The 21,381-nt window shown below is 41.5% G+C and overlaps 1 long non-coding RNA gene across 3 annotated transcripts in view; it reads right to left on the bottom strand.

Annotated features, from left to right (window-relative positions):
* Nucleotides 1-434: 434 nt before the first annotated feature.
* The window catches only part of LOC142600795 (uncharacterized), a 41,435-nt gene continuing 20,488 nt past the window's right edge, over nt 435-21,381 (bottom strand). For all 3 annotated transcript variants that reach the window (XR_012834356.1, XR_012834354.1, XR_012834355.1), the window contains exons 2-3: nt 4,617-4,693; nt 435-4,241 (exon numbers count right to left, since the gene is read on the bottom strand). This is a non-coding gene — a long non-coding RNA (uncharacterized LOC142600795). The remainder of the gene's footprint in view (nt 4,242-4,616; nt 4,694-21,381) is intronic.

The following is a 21,381-nucleotide window of genomic DNA, read 5'->3' as shown; positions in this document are numbered from 1 at the left end:
TGGGCAGGGGTGAAGAATGGCCTTCCCCCTTGAAAACAACAAAACCCATATGAGAATCGATCAAAATCTTGCCCCATACCAGACCCATCCATCTTTCTTTTATTTCCTCCCCTCACATGGAAGTCTCTGCTCTTTTCATGCTTGTGTCAAGAAGAGGGAGGGCAGAGGATGCTAGAGCAGGCAGAGTGCAACCATATTTCCCTCCCCCCATTCAGGCTCACTGCTGGTTTGATGCTCCAGATAAAGAAAATCTCCGCAGATTTTTTTTATCCTTGGAATGAAGCTTCCCACTGCTAGCCTTGGGAGACACAGAACATCCTGGCTGGGCAAGAGCTCTGTATGAATATTTCTAGTGCTCAGAGGGAGAAGGGGAAAAAAAAAGCAACAAACTACAGCAAGTTTACAGTAATTGCTTTAATGAGGCAAAGCCCTTTAGAATGCAAACACGCTCAACAATACACAAAGAAACAATAAAAAAAAAAGTGTTTTATACAGGCTGTTTTATAAGAAGGTAATAAAAACAATTGTATGGCACACTCAGTTGCATAAACAGGCTCACCATGAAAGGTGTTTGTTTGAGAGCAGGACTATGAATACTTAATTGCTTCCATTATTCTTATTTTCAGTACAAAATACTGCAATCAAAACCTAATCTGCAGCTTGATTTTTAAATAAAAAGGTTATATTCCAGTTCTATTGTTGTAAATATAATAAAACACAGTCTTTCCATTAAATGCTATTTCATTTCTTACTGCTTGTAAGAAGGTATAACAGTGATTAATATCTCCATCTCTGGCAATTTCAAAACCCTTTTCAAAGGCAGGATCATTATTCCTCTTCCTATGGAAGGCTGAAGACCAAAATGTTCAAAAGGTCTTCATTAATGACATAACTAGAAGTCATGGAAGCCTTTGCTGAGATCCTTCTATGGCTGCCAATCCTCTTTGAACCAAGCCCCAAAAGCAGTGGAGAATTCAGATCTGTATTCATTCACACATCTCTTCTGACAAACCCAGCAAGTACAAAGGAACAATGTAAGGAAACATGACTTTGGGGACCTCGATAAGTTGCAAAGTAGAAAATGGAAAAAATGCCACCCCTTTTCCCACACCTCTCAGGAGGGTATATTACTCAGACAAAACACTCGTATGAATTTGAATACAGTCATCTGGTGTGTCTGGAATGTTGTATTCTACATCTAGTCATTATCTGTTGAAAATATGTACTGTTACACTTGTGCTTTAGTGGCATCTAGATCAGAGTAGTTTTCAAGTTCTGAGGCATAAGAACTCCTTGTTTTCTCTCTGACTTTTTGCTTTAGGAAGAGATGAAGAACTGTCAAAGAGTTGTGCACATAACCTGAGTGATAGGTCTGTAAAGATTTAGGGAACAAGACTGTCTTATAGAAGAAAATTAATATCTAGATGAAAAAAAGAAAAATCTGTTTGTTAATGGCATGTACTTTACAGGCTGAGCACATTGCTGTAAAATAACAGAGTAATACCAAAAAGACCAGAATCACTCCCACTGCAAATGGACGTCTCTAGGAAAGCAGTCATGATTTCTGGTTTCAAACTAATGGCAAAGCATGACTTTAAACTTGATATTTATTGCTCATACACATCTTCATTTACATATTTAATTAAAAGAATGTTCTGCTATAATAGACAGAAAGAAGTAGTGCTTTTTCAGTTCACTAGGCCTATAATAATTTCTAGCCTTGAAATGGTCTGACTGTTAGACTTCTTTCTGTTAGTGCTACAGAGCATCTGGCAAACAGGAAATGTCTTTTTTTTTTTTTTTTTACCTTTCTCATCATTACAGATAGCATAATGCTGTCAGGAATCAAGCAGGCACCGTTAAATGTTTCCTGCTCACAATTTCATCATCACATTTTAATATATTTCATCACTAATGCCCAAAAATAGTTCACATGAAGCAAAAAAAATTTGGTAAGGCAGAAGCTCTCATTCCTCCTGTCCAGGGAAAAATAACTAATTTTAACATCTTCCATCTCGCTACAGTAGAACTACTGCCCAGGAGAACAAAGGACACGTAACTAAGTTGACGAATATTTTAATCTGCCTATGACTTGCATGAAGAGTGTAGACCTGCCTATAGTCAAACTCTGATTGGCTCACAAGCCTTATGGCAAGATCAACCTTTCCACACACTTATTTTCAGGGTGTCCAGGGGACCAAGAACTCCCAAACACCAACTGCTGACCTTTCAGCAATGTATCTTACCCTATTATTAGATGTCAAAACTAGATTGCTTGCTGGCATCCATCAGTCTTCAACAATTAAAGGCAAGAGGACATATTGAGGAGGAACATGTGTATATGTATGTACATATAAGAAGGAATTTTACATATTTATAAGGAACAATGATGTACAAATTATATCCAAATAATATATATAAGGAATGCATGTATATTAGGATGAATGCTTACACATATTTTAAGAACAGGTATGTGTACGCACATCTGCTGGCCAAAATAGCTTTGATCATTTAAAACAAATATCTTGATATACCAAACAGCTTCTTTTAAGCCAGGTAAATTATGGTTTCTAACTCTCCAGTATATGTATCTCCTTAATTAAGAACCAATTGCCAAACCAAGATTATAAGCATACCATGGTCCCATTGATTTCATTTCTCCTAGAAAAACAACTCGACAATGGTATTCAAGACCAAAATTTTGCTTGCAAAGTAAATAGGTATCTAGGTTTGGATTACATATTATGCAGAAAGATCTAGCACATTCATCTGAAATTTTCAGAAGGAATCTAGACCATGCTTTCCTCTTAGTGTCAAATTCTTCAAGGTTCAGAAAGCAAGTCTGCAATCAGAAATCCAAACACGCCAAGACGATCTATAATATGCTACAAAAGTGGAATTGAACAGACAAGTCATTCAGTCTGATGAGGTAGATGGGTATCTGGAAGCATGTTGAATGTCATCTGCTAACAACAGCCATCAAGATCAAGGAGTCTAGCAGAGGCAGACTGAATTGATTCCAAAGTTACTCATGAGCTAACATCTGCTTACAAAGACGTGTGAAGAACAGCCAGAAACTAGTAGCAAGGAACTTTCAATAAAAACTAATCGGAGAGGCTTGGTAAGATGCCACCGTATGATTATCTGACTGATCCTAAATGCGTTGGCTCTAAAGGCCTAAAGTAGAGCTTTGCCAATGTATGTTTGTTGTCATAAAGAAGCTGTCAATTTTTCCTCCTCAGTCTCTTGCCAGAGATCCCTCATTATAGAAACCAGGTTACAGTGAGGATAGTTGTAGGTGAAGGCTACTCCTAGATAAACCACACACTGCTCCTTTGATGCTCTCCTTGTTTGGTTTCCCCTTCTCTAAGAGGAAGCTCTCTGCATTTGGAGCTCAGATGAGTTCCTTCACTGGCCTGTCTACATCTGCAGGATATCCACCTAACTTACCTAACAACACTTCTTTATTACGTTGAGGGGGCCTCCATCTCTCCAGGCCAGTGAACACCTTCACAGCGATGCTCTCAAGTGGCAGCTCCCTCATAAAGCACCGGAAAAAAAAAATGCAAGTGACTGCCACGTGCAAGCGTACCGATCGAGGTTCTGATGCAGGCAGCAGCTGCAATAATGCTGCATTTTTATTAAGGGCCTCAAAATAGCAAGAAATAAAATAGAAATGCTAATGCACTGAGTTTGGGCTTGTTTTGTATTGTGGATTATGTATGTTAGACAGCAGATGAAATATCACTTTCTGGACATGAACCTTCAGTCAAAACAGGATGGCTGATTTGGCCCTATGTGATGTACCATGGTAGTGACTACATCTCGATCACATGTAGTCACTCTCATCCTTACTCAAAGAGTCTGCACATCGATAAAATCCATAACAAGGGCTTTACAAGGCATAGTGATCCGAGTCTTTGGAAGGTGTACATGGGCACAGTAGCTATGGTCAATCCTCATTTCCAACAGCTCTGCTTCTCAACCTCTGTTTTTATGGCACTCGCATTGGTAAAGTTGCTTACTGAAATAAAAAAGACTGCTACCTTAGAAGAAATGGTGCCCAAGAGCAGTTTACATCATATGCTATCTGGAAGCTATTCTGTGAAACATCGTAATAATTGCTTTTCCTGGACTGAGACACTTATTAGTAGCAGCTAAAGCTAACAGATTGGAAGACTGCCTGAAGATGATGGATGGATTTTCTCAGATTGTAGATTTCTGGTCATTTTCCATGGCAGCTGTAAATTTAAAAATAATATAAAGTTAAGCAGTGGTAGAATAGAATTCACAAATATTACACAGCTACTGACTTGATCATTAATCATCCTAAATTAATGTTAAAGCGTTACATATGATGAGCCAGATTTTGCCCTGGGGTGTATACAGAAGTTTTTCATTGATTACAAATGGGAAATGGCACATGTATGTGAATGCTGAATTTAGCCAACTGCTTCTTTGTTTTGCTGGATTTTTTTATTACTATTTGAGGGAGGTGGAAATGTTTATTTTTCACAAATCCCCTTTCATGCTAGTGATCTGCAAGAAAATGATCAAGAGCCGTCATCTGATTTGTAGTCAATATCCCAAGTTATTGCAACAATATCCCTACTTACTTTCAAAGCTGAAGAGCTTCAATGCCCTCCAGAGTTCAGGAGTCATTTGATCTGCCTGATGTCCATTTTTTAAGTGGCTGCAGTCAAAAAAGGATTTGTTATTGGACAGAATGAAGATTTTTGTTCACAACTGAAATTTCTTCTAGGCTAAAGCACCATTTTTCCTAGACTTTGTCTTAATTTACCCCATTATTTTTTGATGAAATCACATATCTAAGTGTCTTCTTCAGGTGAGTAACTAGAGAGGAGCTGCCAGAGATACACATGTAAAAAAACCCCACAAACCAAACCAACCCCCCTCTCCTTGCCCAGCAAATCAAATCGGATGCAAATGAAGAAGTCTTGCATCAGAGATATGATAATGATTCCTCACTTTCTCTGCAGAACCTGGAGGACAGAAAACCTGTAATAGCTTCAGCAGGGTCATGAAGATACACAGACCTTTGCCTTGTGAACATTTAACTCCTCTCAGCTCCCTTTGCACTTACCTAACACTGTTATACTAATTACACATTAGTTACACTGCATTTAGCCATATTTATTTTACACATACTGTTAGTATTAATACATATTAGCTAAAGGACCAAGTTTTTCAGCATTGCTAACTTAGTCTTGTATGTAACATCTTTCAGACTCCAGGTACAATACTCTACAGTAGTTGCACTGAAAACAACTTATCTGACTGCCAACTACAGCATATGGTTATCAGCAGGTTTTCTTGGGGATGATTTACTTCTGTTTATCCACAGGGTTTGGTAATAAATACATGTATTTTGGGGCTCTAGGTACATTAAACACACTGAATAGTCGAAGCTTGTAGAAGCTAATTTCCTTGTCATTGCATTATAGTTAAATTGGTTACACACGTCTCATTCAATTATGTAACTTCAAGAATACCAACAACATAGGTTCCTGATTTCAATAGTATATATGCTGGTTTTAGCACTTACAATGGATCAGCTTTTAGCATGACACACTAAATTCATCATGCTTTGAAATTCGGAGCCACAGTTTCAAATGTAATATTGTCTTTGTTTGTGTGTGTCATTAATGGCTTTTCTTTTTATACTTTCTGGATGTATACTATAATATTTTGTTCAAATCAAAGTGAAGACTGGAAGGTAACTCACAATTAATATCTGCAGTTAAGCATCTACACCATCAGATCCTCTATTGATAGCAGTTTAGTCAAATAGATATTCAACCGGTAACAAAATCTGCACAATAGTCAAATAAACTATTTGTTGTTAAATCCTGATGTAGGGAAAGTGCCAGGTATACTGTGAAGTCTCTTCAATAGGACTTCTTTAATGATATTCATTCTATGTAGAAGGCGCTCAGCTACTGCAGTAGTACAGAAGGAACAAGGAGAAAGGAAGGGTTAAATTAATATCCACAGAAAGTGACACACTATTATGATTTTAGCATTGTGTAATAGAAATAAAGCACATATCAAACGGATTAAAAACTGGCTGACAGATCTCAAAAGCTAGGTATCAGCTGGGATTTCAGATTGAGTGAATGTTCCCAATGTTCCCTTGGGTTCTGTACAAGGCCTAATATTCTTTAGCAATTTCACCAATGGTCATGTAAACATATCCCTAAATACAATCTGTGAATGACATGAGTTTGGCAGGATGGTATACAATGGTGAAGACTGGGCAGTCAAAAAGAAATCAGGAATGGTACGGGAAAGAACCACAAAATCATTCAAAGGAGAATTCCTTGCAGTTAAAAAAAAAAAAAAAGAAAAAAAATTTTTTAAACTTCCATCTGTTTAGTTTACCAGAAAGAAGATGAGAAGAGGTGAGTTGTACACGAGTAATTCACAGAGGGGGAAATACCAAGGAAGAAATTACTCTTCCATCTAGCAGGAGAACCATGGGCTGGAAACTTAAGCCAGATAGACTGAAAGTAAGGTGCCTTTTTAACAATAAAGATGCCTATCTGTTGGGAAAAACTTTCCAGGGATATACCAGATACATGTTATGATCTCTTAAGGCCAAGATGAAGACACGCTTTAGCCAAAACCAGAGGTTTTTGTTTAACATAAGAATAACTGGAGATAGTGTAAAGACATACAAGCAGACAAACTGATCATATTCTATGAGTATGAGTGTATGCAAATTTACCAGAGCCAACACTTCCTTATCTGACTGTGTTATGTCTCGTTAAGACAATTGCTTATTAAGAACCATCTTCTAAGGAGGTGGATTATCATTGTTTAATCTTACCTTAAGGGCTATTATGAAATAAAAATGTATCAAACATTTAGAAAGTGTAATAAAGTCTACAACACAATTTGTCATGCAACACTATAAGTTGCTGGAGAGAACAGCCCTTATTTGTGAGATACAAACCTGAGGTGAAATACAGTGAAGGAATGGAACTCATCTAAGTTTAGCAAATGCTAACAGACTAATGATGAAAATACTGCCACCACATATGCTTTGAACTACGTGGTTGCATTAAGTTGCTTCGGTGTTATTTTTAAAATAGGTAGAACCACAATATATCTTCAGATACTTTCTGCTTCTATCAAATAACAAAAATTAACAGTTGTTAGCATCCTCCCCCCTGTTCCATTTTGTAGCATATTATATCTCCTGGAAACTTGCTGAGCCAGTTACATTAGCAAAACCAGAGAGTAAATCCATTCAGAACAATGTGACTAAAAGCAGAATCTGTCTATTTCCTTTTGCATGGTCAGAACAAAAGGGTCCATTGCTGCTTTTACAGCTAAATAGCATTTTATAATGAGCTCTGAAATTTTTGGGGAAGTCAGATTACAATGTTGGTTTAACATCAGACACTCTATTGTTTAGATGTAGGATCGCTGCGATGTCCAGTCTCTGAAAACTGTAGTTTTTCTTTTGATATGAAAAAGACCACTGAAGTAATCCACAAAGAGCTCGGGCCTCAGGAAAGAAGTTTGAAAACCAAACACTGTTAAAGATCGGTCAGACGCGATTATGTGGCTGACAATTACATATGATAACAATTAAAATGATCTGATTCCAACCACATGGAACCTTAACACAGCAGATCTCCAAGCAAATAATGTGTCACATAATAGGTTTTGATTGATGTTGTCAGCAGCCTTTTGAATGTTACGGATACCTTCCCATCAAGGCCTCAGAAATCAGTGGAGACTACTGACCTCATGCTAAACTGAAACTACTTGCATGTACCTAAATACTCTGGTTATAACTGCTCAGCAACCTCAAATTCTTGTCCTACTAGATGATTAGATAAACGCATACATGGTGTCCAGCTGCTTACTTCCAGTTGTAAATAACTTAGCTAATATATGCCTTAGCGGTTTGAGTGAAAACCCTGCATGTTTTCTGAGAGGTCTTTCAGTTACCTGCCAGCACAGCTCTGGGAAGATATGTCTGATTACCAGCCAGCTGAAGCACTCCAAACAATTGCTGAAGCCCATGTGTTGGTTGGCATAGGGGACCTAACCAGAGAGCATAAAGGAGCTGCCAAGGAGCTGCCACTGAGCAGCATGAGCCTATTCTACTGCCGACTCTAATTTGTGTTAAAAAAAAATAGGGATGAGTTAATGATTGCTAAACCAACAAATCATCCTCCTATTGGAGGAGCCCCAGAGGACATTCTGTCTCCAGTGGTGATATAACCAGTAAGCAAACACATTGTCACATTGCCTAGAGTGGGCATACAAAAAGCAGCGGGGATCGGACCAGGAATTTGGAGTATTTTCACAGTGCCAGTCTCCACACATGCTCTTGGCTTAGCCTCCTGCTCCTTATTTTCCTCTAGACCAGCATGAGGGCACAGCCCAAAAACTACTCTTCAGATCTGTGATGCAAGTTTTATTGTTTCCTTCTGTATACTGTTAAGTAGAAAGAGAAACATAATGTCTGAAAAACGAATTGAGGAATAATACCATACATTTGTTAGAAGGACAGCTTTTGCTACCATTGTTGTTTTTAAAAAAACAACTTTTTCTGCTTTGGCATCTAAACGGTGATTGCAACATTGCAGCTGGAAAAACAGCTGCCTCTTCAAACCGTGGCTGCCATGAACACAGTTCTCCCAATGTAGGCTGTGGAGTCAAGAGAACATTGAGAATGAAGGTTCAGTTAAGACAGTGCAATAGTTTTGTCAGTGTTGTTGGAGGTGAGCAAAAATCTTATATTTTATTCACATCAGTTTCACTTGTCTGACAGAGTATGTCAGCCAGCCACAACGCACGCGCTTGCCTGTGTAACAGATATAACCAATGCATTGTATTTTTTCCCATTCTTTATAACAGATCACACAAAAGATCAAGAAAAATATGAGGCAATAAAGCTCCTGAACAGACAATGCAACTCAGCAGTTATTTTTGACACCTCAGTCATAAACGTGTTTCTGTCCTGAGTTAACAGTTCTACAATGTATGCCACAGCTTTATCTAAATGGCCTTTCCAGTAAGCAATGGTCTTTGATTGCACAATGGATGTCATCTTACTGTGAAGGAAATATATTGGTTTTCAAACAACAATGAGAGGAATTATCTAGAGGGTCCATGTTAAGTTAGAATCACATATTGCTTCTCTGCAAGAAAAATTAAATTTGTTGCATTTATGCACCAAAACCAGCTAGCATCACAGAAAAGCAGGTTCTCCAGAAGAACAGTGAAGCACCAGCTCATTGCAGTACACCACACAGGACGAAAAGTCTCCATATTCATATAGCTCTCAACCTTCAGCACCAATCAATCACATCCCTTGTCCTGAACTGCAGAGAACTCTCTCCAAATAATCCCTGATGCCAGTCAAGTCACATAATACTTAGCCTTTACAGCGATGAGATCTCAATGTTGGGCAAGAATACATTAGATAAAATGTCCAAGTCATTAAAGAGTAGAGCAACCAATAGAGTATGTACACAGGTCAAATTATAGGAAAACAGACGTAGCCATGCATCCGCAAAGATGCAGCCACAGCCATATTCTCCAAAGAACTGGGTGAACAGTAGGACAGAGCTAGTTCAGCTGATACGTGTTTTCCATCCCTGATGTCCAACACTGTACATTCAGAGGCCACTTCATAAGTAAAATGCCTGTGAGGTGGAAGCATGAGCAGAGGTGATTAGCATGGGAGCAGGGCCTCTCGTTTTCTTCATGCAGACTCCAATACAAAGGGACTTTGATCTTTAGGGGGATCTCTACCACAGTGCAAAATAATAATGATGATAACACAACAGTAATAATAGGTACAGATAGCAATGCTGAACCTCGAACATGTATCCATTATAAACACATAAATATTCAGTTGTCTACTATAAGAGCACAGGTCATAGACTCTTTAGCTTCATTTCCCTCCTACACAGCCAAAAGTAGGCAGGAAAATTATTGAAATATATTTATTAGCTGGTAAACAGTATCTTTTCAAATTGGCATGACAGGAATTTGGGGAGTTGAGCTCCTAATGTGTATCTGAAAATTTATATAATATTAGAAGCAAAAAGAATATTTGAGCTACGGAAGAATCTACAAAAATTGCCAAAACAACAAACACTTTATTTCAAAATGGGACAGGAGACGTTGTGACACACATTTAAATGCCCTGCAGTGTTTTGAAAAACTTAGCATGTACCTACAAAACAACTGTGGGCCTCAATTTATTATTCAATTGATTCTATATATGACTCTTTTTTTTTTCTTTTTCTCTTTTTTAAGAATAAAGGAGAAATGCCCAACCTATGGCTTCTGTGCCAGGATAACTTTCCAACCAATAGCCACACTTTGCTGTCACATCCTTCACTGAAGCCCTCAGTCAGAGGGAGGCAATGAATTGCAAGCTGCAAAAAGGTGTCCAGAAGCTTGGTCTTAGCATCATTTTTGCCCAAGGCCCTGTGGCCTCCTACAAACCAGGAATTGCATCCCTCCTCATTCAGGTATGCCCCCACCACAGGATGAATGGGTGATGTGAACAGCCCTATGATAAAAGTATGAGCGAATCTCAGCCTTGAGACAGGTGCTGCTTGAACCTCCTCATCAATTGCCAAAATGAGCATTTTCTGAAGGAAGCATTTGCATTTTGGTTTTCTAATGGATATGCCTCTCATCAAGTCAGAGGTCAGAGCATATGAATTCTTCCTTAAAAATGACACAATCTTTCAGACCAAAAGCCTGAGACTGACATAAGGTTTGTGGATTACAGATTTATGGAGTAAACACAACTATTATCTGTTGCCAGATTTAATGCACCAGAACTTGGCTTTGGATATATGTAGCAACAGTCTAGTATTTTCCTGAAGTCCTTCTGTCACAATGATTCACCCATGACAGTGAAAGCATATCTGTGTTTCAGATATATGCAGAAGAAGAACATCCCTGCCTTGGGAAATCAACAGTCCAAGAACAGAGGGGCACAAAAAGGTCCAGAGAGTAAAACATTCAGAAGGTCATCAACGATGAGATTTCCTGCAGACGTCATAGGAAGGGAATAGGTAGATCGAAAGTGGAGAAGGTAGTGGCCTGGTGAAAGAACTCAGGGATGCTGAATAATACCAGTGGGGCTGCACGGAAGAAACCAAATCTCTCTGATATTTTCTGATCAAAAGGAATCTGTTGAACTTCAAACTCACTGAAAAGTGATGAGCTAGTGCTTCAGAGAGGGGTTGAAAACAAGGAGGTGGGGCTGCTTGCATAGTTTTGCTTGGCATAGTTTCATTTTTCACAAAAAACCAATATTCCAAAACTCTTCCCGGGCAGCTAAAAATTATTTTTCTCCCTTGGATTACAACACACACAAATATAAACAACCCTTCTGGTTATGTTGGTCTGGAGTCCTGTCCAGGCTCTCGGTGTGGAGCTCGTAAGGAGCTGTCCCACTCTGTGTGTGTTGAAAGTCTCTCCCCTTGGAAATGCGTTTGGGCTGGTGCCTTGAAGCGACATTTGAAACCTGCCCATGCAGCTTTGCTTTTTTTCCCCTTCTTGTTGTCAGGCTCATCATGCTGAGTCATATCTGCAGCTAGATCATAATGATTATCCTGAAATGTCAGCAGCTGCTCTTTTCACCCCCATATGGTGCCAGATTTAGGATGAGGTTTCCCTAATGCATAAACAATGACTATAATTGTGGTTTTTGACAACCAAGGTATCACAGAGATGTTATTCTGTTGTAAAAAAACTGCATTTCCACAGTTGTAATGAAGGGGTGGGTCATACTGACCCATATGTTTCTTTGTATTTCTCCCCAAAGAAAGTCTGTGACATAAGTGAATCCCTGTCAGCATGGCTGTTGGATATCAGATGTTGTTTGACAGGGAAAACAGCTAAAAGCTTTAGCAGTTAATATCTTCCTAACTGTGAGAGCATTATTTGCCTAATTTCAGAGATGATTGTTTGATAGACAAAAACATGGCTTTAACTTCTACTCTCTTAATTTAGATGTAATTTCCTTGCGGTTCTCAGATAGCTCTGTCTTCTCCCTCACTGCTGCTTAAAGTTACCACCTCTCTTTGAAAGTCAACTAAAAAGAGTTCAGGTATCAGAAAAATAAAAAATAAACCAAACCAAAACAAAAAACCTAGCAGGAGTTGACAAAAATAATGAAAACCAAGGCTCTATCTCTTCTTTCATTTATAGATGTGCATCAAAACTATCATCTCCACTATCTAGTATCTGTGGAGATAGAAGATAGTGGCTGCGTCAGTGAGAGAGGAATCTAGCCCCAGAACCTCCATTCTGTATTTTAATGCCAAATAAAGCAATACAGAGATAAATGAAAGATAAGCAAGTAGAAAATCCTGTAAGGGCGAAGGCAGGGTGAACATGATGTATTACTGTTGAAGATTGGGAGAAAAGTCATTGAAGCTGATGGAAGTAACCACCACCCTTCATTTGAGATAACAGAGCCAAGTAAGTTCTTTGATGAGGTAATACAGGTTTCCAAGACAAGGCAAAAGTACACTCTAAATCTTGAATAATGTGGCAGATGGTACTGCTGGTTATTGCTTTGGGTAAGGGTGTATTTGTGGGTATGCATGTACAAGAAAACAAGCTAGCTGAAACACAGACAGAAATGGGCTCTAAACACAGCAGCTAAAAGGAAGCTATCTAGGCAAAAATGCCTAAAGGGAGAGCTTATCGGGGGTACTGAACAAAAAAATGTGATGCTATAAGCAAAGATACTGTCTTTGGTGGTTTGATTGCATCTGCAGTCAGAGAAAGAGGAGTTTGCATGTTCTTTGTAAATAGGTAGAACTGCATCCAAGAAAGGTCTGACTCTGTCAATGGTTTAGCTTCCTAACCAGAACAAGCTCTGGTTTGTGGCCATCTGTGTCAAAGGAAGGAGTATTATAGGTAACAAAACAGACCAAAGGGAAGACTACAGACAAACTTATGCTGTCCTGAGAAAGTTAAGGATGTTGCAATCAATTAAATCTTGTTGTAATTAATTAAATACATTACATTGTAATGAATCAAAAGCCAAATGTACAGAAATTACTGCAAATACAAAATGCTTTAACAGATAGCAACACTGACATTAGCCACTTTTCACTAAAAGAAACTCCTGAAGCTTAAACCAGCCCTTAGGAATGAGCCTGAGAAGATACTAGTGCTCTGCAGGACAAGAGGTTCAAGTTCAGTGAGACCAAAATGGGAGGTGAGTTCCAGAGCAGCGTCCTTCTGTGAGAACAAAGTCCTCCAGCTCAATGTGTAGGTGCTTAGGCCTCATCCTCAAAGCTGGCTTTGACAGCTAAGCCCTAATTAGGTGCCTAAGGTCCCATTCCCCTCCTTCCCCTGAAACAATCAATGACACCAGATTTTATGTACCAAATGGTACATAAAATAGCAGACAGGAGTCTACCTATTTTGCTGGTTTCAATCCTGCCTGCACAAGCCTTTCTGCTGAAGCCGTCAGATGAGATGAAAACTAGTTGGTGAGATGAGCACAGGAATGACCTCTGCAGTAACCAGGGATGACCTCTGCAGTAACCTGAAGCGTACATGTTCTGCTCTTCCCATGGCATCAAGCAGTACAGGTCACCTTCCTGATGAGCAATTAATTTGCATCTCTAGTGCCAAAACCGTACTGTACTTCCACAGCTGTAACTGAAAAGCAAAATTGGTCTGATAGGAAGCTATTCTGATCCTTCATAAACTAGGCACAGAAGAAAATCTGTAGGATGCCAAACATCCAGTCACAGCTGGATTTTTTTACACATCTTTACTGTCCCTGTGTAGCTGTTCTCTGGACATCTTGTTTCATCCACTTAGATGAGATCCATCTCTCAGATGTAGCTGTCTCAGAGTTGGACATGTAGCATACCTCAGTTGTCTGTGCCTCCTTTATAGTTTTGGAGGTAGATGTTCACTTCCAGAAACATGCCACCATACCCTAACAAAGAAGTCTAAGTTAGATATCTCTGAAAAATAGTACAGTCTGAGTTTCCTCATTGACTGAAGTGGGAGTCTAGACAACTGGTCATTCTAAACACACTACTTTGGGACAGCAGAAGTCAAGTGACACAATCACTACTTCTTGTGTATTGGGACATGGCACATTGTCAGATCTTTCTGAAGGGCATCTGTGGTTACTCACATAACCTTTCTTGTGTGTGTCAGAAAGGACACTGTCAAATGAAGCAAGCTTATGAGAATAAAAGATGTGAGAAGAGCTCTCAGAGAAGAGAGCCACTCCACAGGCTGCTTTGGTGCCTCACCTGATGAACAAACTTCACGTGGTTTCTTTCCATGAAGGAGCACTACTTGCCATTCAGTATTCCTCCCTCAAAAAGAGTCGTGTGTGGTGGGGAAAAAAAAAAAAAAAAAGAGTACTTGCCTCAAAAAGGTGTGGCTTGTTTAGGAGGTTAGACTTGAGCACTGTGGTTGTCTGAATGAGGAGCAGTAAGAAATGGGAGGATTTTGATCTGTCTGCCACTCTGTAAGGGGTAATAGGAGGTTCTTTTATTGTTCCTCTAGCATAATGTACAAGGATGATTTGTAATGAGGCAGAATCTAGAGTAAACAGCTCTTGCTATAATACTTTGCCTTTAGATATCCTAAGAGGTAATCTGCAGTGGGTATGCTTGCGATAAATCAGAGGCTATGTCTTTGCATTTGGAAGTCACTATTATGTTAAAGGATGTATGCTTACATAGTTCAAGTATGGCATTTGGAAAGAAGTAATTTCACCTCAGAGTGAAAGTTTCCCTGGGGCACAAATCTTCAACAGTGAAATTTTCTATGTGTACTTTGACAAACGCATGCCCAGTGGGCATGTGCCAAATTACGCCTTTGAAGCCATGGAAGCCTGGCTGTGGGAACCTAGAACCTTGAAGAGTTTCTCAAGGGAGAGGAAGCAGAGCCAGCTGGACTCATTTTCTATAGACAGAAATTTAATTGCTAGCTAGTAGCTACTACATTAGAAGAGAATCATTTCAGAGACCTGGAACACGCTGGTGTGAAGCCCTTGTTAGAGGAGCAGCTGGGTGGCAGCCTGACTGTGACCCATCCAGACCTCTTTCTTTGCACATTGTTTTTAACTCCAATATTTACTGCCACGGTAAAATGTGATCATAATTTTAAGAACCAACACATAGTTGTCATTACTCAGCACCTAAGAACAAACTGTAAATACTCTGCTTTTGAGTGCAAACCAGCTCAGCAAAGAACAATTTCTCTAGAGCTAATGCATATCAATTCAGCAGGCTTGCAGACGTGAAATTAAATCTATGTAGTAAAATTGATGTACAGCCTCTTCTGCAAGAAGCAGTTTATTCTCACAACCCAGTGGTGGCTGGGGTCTGTCTTCCTTGATCTCTGAGACATACCTTTGCAGCTCCTGAGAGCCAGGCTCCTCTTTGTGGTAGCAGATACCTGTCCTGCTCCAAGAGCTAATTTTTACTTCAACCTTCTTCAGTGTTCTCAAGTAGGTCCTACGTCATCCTTAACTCACACAGACAAATCTGTTATTTTGTTCGTCCACCAAAAAAAGATAGAAAACTGGACTAAAACATTGCCCTAACAGTAGGAAGTGTGTGTGTAGCGTATTCCTGCCGTGACCTGCACTGGGGAACTGGTGAAGGTTAAAAATAATCCAGAAAAAAAGCAAAACTAAATACCTCCCATATTTTAAACCAGATTAGTTGCCTTCTCAGGAGTACAATCTCATGGCAGCAGAGTTTGTTGCACTGGCTTAATTTGCTCGTATAACTACACTTTGGATCACAACCGCCTGTGTTTGCTCTGGGTAAGAGTGCACACAAGGACAGTCACTGCTGTTCAACTGAGACACAATAGCTTGTTAAATTGTCATAAACTTATCATAAGTCTGAGTCCCAAATGGCTTACCCGAGGTCACCCAGCAGTTTGAGACACACCCAGCGACTGAACATCATCTCCGGAGTCCAGCCTAGTGTCAAATACCATGGCACTTTTCTTCTCTAATTGCGACCAATTGTCGCTGTCTTCTGGTGGGTGTAACCAGGAGAAAATGGACATGGGAATGGACTGGGACTGTCCAGTGAGCCCTTCCAGCTTTAGCTGAGACATGTTGGCAGAGCCTCGCCAGAAAAACTCCATGGTTCCCCCAGGTCCTGCCTCTCCAAAGACAACAAATGATTAGACATTGTTGAGTAACTCAGAGAAAAGTTATTGTGACACGTGTAGGTGTTGCTGCCAGACAACACATTTCAGGGACAGCGGGCATCAGTTGCAGAAATAAAAAGCATTTTTGACCCTAGAGAAGCTTGTTCAATTCAATTCAATGCCACCTTTTCCTACACATCAGAGTGGCGGAGTGCTATGGTTAGTGCTATGCAGTGCATGGTTTATTAGCATATTGATCTGAAAAGCAACTAACATGAGAAATGCAAAAATGAAATAGTGGGGCAGAGGGATCCAGTGTTGGAGGAACACTGCTTTCCGCAAGCCATGTAAACCCTAATTAATAGACAAAGGGCTCTATTCTTTGCCTGTTTTTAACTCCCTCCCTCTTGCTTCTCTTCCCTTTAACTGCACTACTTTTCCCCCTCCAGTTTGCAGTAGCATACACAGGGCCTGATGAAAGCCCACACAAATCAATGGCAACACTCCCATTGACTTCAATGGGCTTTGTAACAAGCAAACAGAGAAGAGAATAGGTGATTATTTTTCCTTTCCAAATGACAAGCGCCCCCCCCTCAGTAAAACAATCCATATAGTAGTCATAAGTGCTTTATGTTGTACAGTGCATGGGCATAATTACTCCAACCCTCTAAACAGCTAGCAGCAGTTGGTCTCTCTAATGCCTGGAAAATTATTTCAAATAGACTTCATATCTACAAAATAGGAATTTTTTTAGATTGTAAATACCTAGGGTCAGATCTCAGCTGTTGTTACCAGCATATCTGCACTGACTTCAAAAGGGATAGTCAATTCACACATACAGAAGAACTGGCCCAAACCAGCACTTGCTGCACAGTCAAAATTGTTTTGATATCCATGACCTGTTCTCTCAAAGCCATAAATGTAGGGTCAACCCTACTGTTGCTGTTCAGCTAATTATCTAGGCATGATCTTGATTAATGACTCGCCTGCCTCTTCTCTGAATTCAAGCAGACTATCATTCTGTGTCTCTACAGCATCTCCATCTTCCCTACTCTACAAGGCACAAAAAGATTCCTCCACCTCTTCCTCTTGATTTGTTTATATAAGGACTTTACTGTGAAGAGTAAAAATCCCAGACGTATTTAAAAAGTCATCTTCTTTTCCCTGAAAGCTGCCTGCAAGTTCGTCTGTTTAACAAAGGGCTATGATACAGGGCATGGGGCGGGGGGGGAAATCTGTACTAACACGGCCTGGACATCTAAAACATCTTTGTTCTGAAAAGCTGCATACTTTTTTGGCAACACTTGGACAAAAATGATCCAACTGTATTGAAGTTTAGGTCATACGCAAATTGCTCTTATTTGCTTTATTCAAAATGGTGTATGGAATACTATCTTTCTAATCCTTCCACTAAAATATGATTTGTGGCTGTTCAGAATGTCTGCCTGATTAAACATCCTTGAAAAAAAAATGCATGGGATTGTAATAAAGAAAAATAAAAAGATTTCTTTCAATCAGTAATTAAGTAGCAATTAAGCATAATTATTACAATTTGTATCTAATTTATAATATCTGTAGAATGAACAGATGTAATTTATCCTCCCACAGTCAACAGCGTTTGGCTTAAGCAAAGCCACCTCACACTTTCCTTCACATTTGCACCAGAAAAGGACACTGTGGATGGTGAGCGAACGTGTCTTAGCCAAGGGGTGGGAACATTCAGCTGTGGTGTAGGAACTGCTCAGTCAGCTGGAAGCATGTGAAAATACCTGTACAGACAACATAAGGTTTTCCTACTGTCTTCAGCAGAGGAATCTTCCCTTTAGGTCAAGTGATAAAAATCTTCAGGTTTTTAACCTGAAGTATGAGGAGCTCTCATTTTTGTGTAGCTGGTACAGTAACTCTGTTCCATGTTGCAATCAACCTTTGCAAAAGGTACCTATATGCTTTTTTTCTATAAAATGTCATTAAAATTGGTCAAGTCATTTTCATGTGGTGGTTGGGGGGCAGTTCTTCATTAACGGGCTAGGAACAATTACTTAGTTTACTGAGTTACTGAGTCATGGAGAAAAGAAGTTTTCATTACAAACTCTAGGTTAATTTTCTTTAACTCCCCAGTTTTTAAATACTTAGGAAACACGGGCATGATCTTGGACTGTCTGGACACAGCCAATCTGACAATTTTCTGCCACAGATGCTTTCAAATAAAACCATTATGAAATTTTCTTTGTTGTCTGACCTTGCTTAAGGTCCATCTGAGCCATACATGACTGGATTATAAAAAAATCAGCCTTTACATACAGCTGATTGCTACAGAGCTGTGTTCGGAAAGTTAGGTGATGGGTGACTAAAAAAGCACCTGAGAAAGTTCTCTGTAATCACTCAGTATAAAACAGATACATTTACAAACCAGGAGCTTTTGTGTAACAATAGCGAATTCATACAACAGGCCTCCTGCAAAGATGACGTTACGAATCTGGTTCAAGAAGTAGAAACTGTGCATTTGATGGATCTGGAATGTCCTTCAAGCTCAGAAAGCAGGATGCACATGCCCTGTCCTTACCCTGGTGCCATGCCAGGCTAAGAGGCATTTCATGGATTTCTTACCCCTTGCAGGAACAATATAATGTCTGTTAAAAAGATACAGCAAAAGCCTCACGGTTTTAAACTGAAGTCAATGGTTTCCTGATGGAATGTACCATTAAAACCTAGCCATTTGAAAGTGGTAATAAGGAGACAGATGCATATTCAAATGTTTAGGTCTTTAATTTTCCAACACCTAATCTCTTAAATGAGAGTAATCAGAAAAGGGGCATTCTAATTCTCTTGGGAAGAGAAGGCGCCAGAGATCAAGCGATAACCAGGCTGTGTCTCAAGCCATTCTCATGAGACTTTGGCTGTGTCTGGACCCAAATTGGAGAGATTTTTTTAGGTACTGTGTCTGCCAGAATTCAAACAGCAGACACGCTTCTGCTCTCATGGCGCACATCCAAACTATGGACAATCACTGTTTCAAAAAAAATTATAAAAAAAATCACACTTGCTTATTTTGCTTTGGTTTACGTAAAGATCTTTCTCACACACATACACCGCAAAGGTGAAAGAACAGTAAGATTGTGAAGTTAGTCACTCCAAAGGTAGAAAGCGCCAGATGTGAGGTTACATATGCAACCCAAATTCGTTTCCTTATGTGAGCTCACGATTAGACATGCTTTTATTACATGGCCACATACACTTTTTCCACAGAACAAAGATAGTGTGAGCTTGACTTATTAGAGTACAAAAGAGTAATACCATGTGCTGTGCTGGGCAGTCCTGATGAAGGACAGAATTACCAGGTCTGCATGGCAAGAAATGGGTCGAACAACCCAGCTCTGCCCTGGACGGAGGAGGTGGGAGACTGTGAAATGCACTGCTGCCATGTCAACAGGTTCCTTCCCTTCGCCGAGCCAGTAACCTCCTGCACGGACACGTGAGGAGAAAGGGAGAAAGGGAGGTGGCAGGCCAGGACTGCAGCAGCGTGGCATGCTACACACCATGAAGGGAATCGCTGACAAAAAGGGGCAGGCTGCAGCAGAGGTTGCTCCCTAGCCTATGACCTGTTTTGTTTTCCGTGGCAATATCTGGTTCACATTACAAGTACAGTACTGACAAAATAAGGATGGTGAGTTTTGGGGGTTTTTTTGGTTGTTTTGGCATTTGCTGGCAGTTCCGTGACTTTTGTCACCTCTTCTCTAAATATTTCTTTGTTCAGTCTTGTGCCTTTGAAACTTTATACCCAGGGCCAGTGCTCTTTGCTTTTCTAGCCCTCTGAACAAAGTAGTCACTATCTCATAAGCAAGCATGGACTCATCTAGGCCTGAAGTTTTCTTAAACAAAAGACCTCTAAATAATTGTTACGACTCTAATCATCTGCTGCCTGAAAATACGCTAGCACCCTCTGAACCACAGTGGGTATTACAGATATCATCTGGTTTGACTTCTACAATCACTTCAATGTGCAGGCTTGGGCTTCCTTGAGCCCAAGTCAAGTCACCGCATTAGGGATGGCAGGGGGTGGGAAGCCCAGACAGAGGCTCTCATCTCCCAGATAATAGCAGGACACTGGGCCGGAGTGGCTTTAATCTTGCCTCTCGAATCATAATTTATCCATTTCTATTGCCAGTGAGGCACCTGGCAAGGGAAGCACGGACTCCTCGAGGGAGCTCCCCTGCAAAGCGCTCATTTCCCTGCCGAGGCCTGCCCAGCCGGGGCGACCCGGTTTCTGCTGGGATCGCCCGGCTGGCATCAAAGTGGGACTCGTGTCATCCCCCGCCGCTTGCACCAGGCACGACAAAACTGGGGGGGGTGTTGGGGGGGCGGCGGGGGGTGGTGAGCAAGCGGGCTGCAGACATCTCAGAGACTTCAGTCAAGGGCGGCCAACCGCTGCGGGCGGGCCAGCCAGGCCGGGCTGTGCGGAGCACGGCCCCCCGGGGCAGGGCCGGGGCAGGCCGCAGGAGGCCCAGCGCGGCCGCCCGGCCCGCGCTGAGGCGGGGCGGTGCAGCCCGGCCGCCGCGGGCGGGGGCGTCGGCACTTTCCCCGGCGTGGCGGGTTTCCGCCGCCCGCCAGGCGCCAGGTCCGCGGGGCCCTGGAAGTCCCCCCAGGTGCGCCGCTCCCGGAGGCCCTGCAGCCGCTCCCGCCCGCTCCCCGGCAGCTTGGCGGCGGGGCGAGCGAGCCGGCTTCGCGCCACCGCCCGGGGCCCGCCTCCGGCCGCCGCGCCCCCGCCCGGCTCCGCTAGCTTCTTCCTCCCTGGGGTGCGGCCCCCCGGGGCCCCGCGCTGCCCCGGCCCCCGGAGCGGGGCTCTGGCCGGGAGCGGACCAGGGGATGCAGGGCGGGAGGTTGCGCCCCGCCGCCCCCAGGACTCCCGGCCGTCCCGCCCGCGGACAGGTCGCGGGCAAGGAGGGAGCGGGGCTGCCGGGCGGGACCGCGCGGAGCCGGCTGGAGGGGCTGCTTCCCTTGGCGGGTGGAAAAGCCGGGCACGGCTGGACCTTCGGATCCCCGCGTTTAGCCTAATCTAATAGCAGCAGTGATTAGACTTTATTATTATTTGCGCGCTGATCTTTTCGGCTGAAGGGAGATTTAAAAATCAATAGTAAAGTCGCATGCCTGACTGCTTGGCCACTTATGGAAAAGCTGTTGGCCAAGGCCGATAAATCAATCCTCCTTTTTCTT

Source organism: Balearica regulorum, chromosome 2, assembly GCF_011004875.1.
Source record: "Balearica regulorum gibbericeps isolate bBalReg1 chromosome 2, bBalReg1.pri, whole genome shotgun sequence".
Classification (NCBI taxonomy): Eukaryota; Metazoa; Chordata; class Aves; order Gruiformes; family Gruidae; genus Balearica; species Balearica regulorum.
This window is presented reverse-complemented; position numbering and strand designations above follow the sequence as displayed.